Source organism: Henckelia pumila, chromosome 3 (genome assembly GCF_033568475.1).
Source record: "Henckelia pumila isolate YLH828 chromosome 3, ASM3356847v2, whole genome shotgun sequence".
Classification (NCBI taxonomy): Eukaryota; Viridiplantae; Streptophyta; class Magnoliopsida; order Lamiales; family Gesneriaceae; genus Henckelia; species Henckelia pumila.
In genome coordinates, this window is record NC_133122.1 from 93767633 (window position 1) to 93772500 (window position 4868).

The 4868-nt window shown below is 40.7% G+C and overlaps 1 non-coding gene across 1 annotated transcript; it reads left to right on the forward strand.

The window, feature by feature from the left end:
- The first annotated feature begins 2651 nt into the window (after positions 1–2651).
- Positions 2652–2758, forward strand: LOC140894157 (small nucleolar RNA R71). The gene has a single exon (XR_012153704.1). It is a non-coding gene; the product is annotated as a small nucleolar RNA R71 (small nucleolar RNA).
- The last annotated feature ends 2110 nt before the right edge of the window (positions 2759–4868 follow it).

A 4868-nucleotide genomic window follows, 5' to 3' on the forward strand; every position in this document is an offset into this window, starting at 1 on the left:
GGGGAGCGATGGTTCTTGGCGTGGTCGTAGCGATCCCGGGCCGCTTGATTGGCAAAACGACCGGCTAAGTTTAAGGTTGCGGTTGTAGCTCGTGTACCTTGGTGAGAAGATTCGCCTCTTGCTGTAGTGCGTTTTGGACCCATGAACACCCTAAAATTTGCAAGAATTGGTGAATGAAGCAATTCGTCAAACACCTTGTGGATACCAACAATTCCGGATTTTTAGCAAAATATGGCTGTGGAGAAGTAGAGAGGAGGGAAGAAATGAAGATTCCAAGCCCTTGAATGATCCTGTAATAGATTGATAACAAATTGTGAACAATTATGCAATTTCGAAATTTTGGGGAAAAAAGGGTTTTAAAGGCCGAGGGAAATTTTTGAAGGGGAGTGGGGAAGATGAGCAGAAAACGGCTCAGAAATAGGGTGTGAGAGGGGAGCGCTCGATCCTAGAAATATACCCGATCGAGCGCGCCTCTTTAAAAAAAACGGACAGTGACTTTGGGAAAATTGCGCGCTCGAGCCGGTGAAATGCCAGGATCGAGCGCGCCTCTTAAAAACATGGGGCAGTGGGCTCGGGATTTTCTGCGCGCTCGATCCGGTGAAATGCCAGGATCGAGCGGGCGATACTTCAGAAATTACTTTTTTTTAATTTTTCAAAAAAAAAACCGAAAATCAATTAAAAACAAAATTCAACAAAACACAAAGCAAAAAAAAAAACTAAAAAGGAATATAAATACTGGGTTGCCTCCCAGTCAGCGCCTTTGTTTACGGTCGTTGGCTCGGCTGAATGCTGCAGATCCTCAGGGTGGTTTAAATTTGGTTCCTTTGTCCACCTTCACCCACTTCAGAATTTTTCCAGTCAATGTCCCATGCTTTTTCTGCTTCGACTTCTTGGGGATTCTTTTCGCTCGGTCAGGAGGATGTTTTGTCTCAGTTATAGGTACCTGCATATCAGAAAGAAAAATTTCAGCAGGCGTTGCAATAGTCTCTTTCAACTTATCTTCAAGTACAAGCTTCTTCTTTCCTTGTGAGACGTGGTCATTGACATCAAGAAAATTAACAACACTTTCACTTTTAGGAGTTTTCAGGGTATCAAAAATATTAAACTTCGCAATTTCCCCATCGAATTTCATAGTGAGAGTGCCGTTATCAACATCTATAATGGATTTTGAAGTTTTCAAAAATGGTCTTACTAACAAAATAGGACTATTCAACTCATTATTTTTCATGTCAAGAACATAAAAATCAGCAGGAAAGACCAATTCACCAACTTGTACAAGAACATCCTCTAACAATCCTTTTGGAAAAATAGTAGATTTATCAGCCATCTGGATAACAATGGCAGTTTCATTAAAAGGCCATAGTTTTAAGGAAGCATAAACAGAGTATGACATGACATTAATAGATGCTCCTAAATCTAGCATGGCCGTATCAAGCTGACTATCTCCTATTTTACATGGAATCGAGAACATACCTGGGTTTCTTGCATTTTGTAGGTACCTTTCTTTGAATGACGGCAGAGACCTGTTCTCCCAATTCAACTCTCTTACATCCCTTCAACTTTTGTTTTCTTTTCGCAGTACATAATTCTTTCAAAATTTAGCATAGCGAGGTACTTGCTTAATAGCATCTAACAGTGGAATATTTACCTCGCATCTACGAAAAGTTTCATAGAGCTCCTTAATCCCCTCATCATTCCTAGAATCCTTTAGTGCCATGGGAAAAGGGGCAACAGGCTTATATTTAGATAGAGGAGGGAACTTACCTCTTGGTGTATCATTTGGAATAGGTTCACTTTCCTCCACCTTTGACTCCTTGTCATTTTTAGACCCTACCGGTTCTTGGATCAATCCTTCACGAATATTCAGCTCCCGTCCACTCCTCGACGTAATAGCACTCACGTTTTCCTTTGGATTCACTACTGTCTGTGATGGCAGACTGCTAGACTGTTGTGCTTCCAATCTGTTGATTGCAGTTGCCAACTGTCCCACCTGAGTGTTCAAGTGTTGGATACTTGCTCTCATTTCCTGTTGAAAACTCATGGTGTTAGTTGCAAGATCCTTAACTATATTTTCCAAAAACTCACCTGGTGTTGGAATTTGTGGGCGCTGTGGTGGAGGATGATACGGTGGCCTATAAGCTTGATTGTGCGTTTGTGCTTGAGGTCCAGATTGATTCGCTGGAGGATTGCCATATCTGAGGTTTGGATGATCCCTCCAACCTGAATTGTATGTGTTAGAGTAAGGATCATACTTCTGCTGAGGTGGCCCTGGAAATCCTCCTGCGGCATTGACTTGTTCCGCAGATCCCTCTTGAAGAGTGGGACACATTTCAGTTGCATGTCCCACTTGAGTGCAAATTTCACATACCCTTTCAATATGTCCATTCCCTACAGCCATATGACGCACAAGAGACGTCAGTTCGCTCAGTTGTTGTTCAAGGGAAGAAACGTTTACCTCACTACTCTTTCTTGGCGCAGGATCACTTCTGTTGGTGCCAAATTGCTGAGAATTGGCAGCCATACTCTCGATTAGATTCCTTGCTTGTACTAAAGTTTTATCGACGAAAACTCCACCACTGGCCGCATCCACCATGCTCTTGTCATGAGACAATAACCCTTCATAGCAGTATTGAATTAATAAATTTTCACTTATCTTGTGCTGCGGGCAGCTGGCGCATAGTTTCTTGAAACTCTCCCAATACTCATGCAGTGACTCTCCCATCTGCTGCTTGATGCCATAAATTTCCTTTCTGATGTTTGCCTCTCTTGAAGCTGAAAAATATTTCTCAAAGAAAATCCTCTTCAGTTCTGTCCAAGTGGTGATGGATCCAGAAGGTAGGTAGTATAGCCAATCCTTTGCAGCACTCTTCAAAGAGAAAGGAAAGGCTCTGAGTTGGATCTGCTCCTCTGTCACTCCATGTGGTTTCATGCTGGTGAATACGATAAATTCCATCAAGTGCTTTTGCGGATCCTCACCTGTAAGACCATGAAAAGCAGGCAATAGATGTATCAGTCCAGATTTTAATTCAAAATTAGCATTATTTTCTAGAGTAGGAAAATTAATGCATAAAGGCTGCTGAGCGAGATTAGGAGTGCCAAGTTGTCTCAAACTCAAGTTCGCATTCGCCGCCATATCTTCCTCAGAAATTTCAGTCTTAAAATCGTCCTCTTCTTGCCTCATACGAGCTTCTCTCCGTCGCTAAAGCAAGGTTCTTTCAATCTCTGGGTCGTATGGAAATTCTTCTTCTCCCGAAGATTCACCTGCAAGCATGAACAAACCAGAGTAGCACTACGAGATATAATAAAATAAGAGACGAGACTTGGTATCGGTCGACTACACCCTTGATATTCATTCATTCAATCATCGATTCTCTAAAAATAATTAATCCTATTAAATATTCGTCATTGAAAATCAAATTCCTGTTTCACCTTAATTTTAGTTAATTAGAAAACAGTATTCTAAATTAACCCTTACCCCATAAATTAACCCAATACCAGCGATCAGATTTAAATCCACGGTAGCATTCAAACTAGTAAAACTGACGAACCTAGACAACACAAACACCAGCGGTTGTATTTAGCCTAGTCAATAATTGATCCTATGATTTAATAAATTCAATAGCAGAAAATATCAAACGTAGTTGCTTCGCAAATTAGATTGTTCAAACAATTACGGATTTTAATTCTAATTTAGCTATTGTTCGCAATACAAATCTCTAAGATGGTCAATCCTAAAATCTCGCATACAAACATGAAATCAAACAGATCAAAGATTGATACTTAATAAACATTAAACACTACGAATCGAATCTCATGAATAAAATATATCAAGGTTTCGCCTCCCTCAACCAATTATTAAAAGTTTAGCCAACAATACTCATGAATTATCTACAAAAATTCATGAAAGAAATTAAAATTAAGAAAAGATAGATGAAACCTAGCCGTCCAGAAAGAGTTCTTCACGTTCTCCGCGTCTAGAATCTACTGATAATGTCTCCAAAAACGGAATTAAAAGTCTATTAAAAGTCTAGGACATTAATTAAAAGAGTTTCCAAAATTACAAATTTCTTCCCGCAACAGACCCGCGCGCTCGATCCTAGATATATACCCGATCGAGCAAGCAATACCGGCCAACTTTCTGCCTTAAAAATTCATTGGCCGCGCTCGATCCGGGAAGAATGTGCGATCGAGCGGGCGAGTTGAGGAAGCCTACTGTCTTGAAAATCTCATGACCGCGCTCGATCTGGGAAAATGCCAGGATCGAGCGCATGCTTCTATGATGAAAAAAATCTGCTTTGCTGTTTTCTTTGGACGCATGGACGCACTTCGATTTCTTTAATCAAAACATGGTAATTCCTACATAATAAATCAAAACTAAGTTAAGAAGCTCAATGCATGACATAAAATAAAACTAGAATAAAACATGAACAATGACACAAAATGCATGCAAAACACTTAACAAAATGACATTAAAAATGCAAACAAAATAATACTATCATTCTCCCACTTCCACTCTGGAATGGGTAGAGGCTTAATCAACCATGCTGGACGCTGATGCTCTGCCTTGACTTTCTGGCAAGTCAAGCACTCATATACGAATCGTCCAATGTCTCTCTTTATACCAGGCCACCAATACAATGACTGTAAGTCTCGGTACATCTTCGTACTTCCAGGATGGATGGAGTACGGAGATGTGTGCGCCTCTGAAAAAATCTTGGCCCTCAACTGATCAACGTTTGGTACCCACATCCGCCCACGGTACTGAACAATGCCATCAACAATAGTATAAAGAAGACCACCCTTGGCCTCATCCCTCTGTCTCAACCTCTGCAGCTCCTCATCAGCAGGCTGTCCATAATGATCTCGAA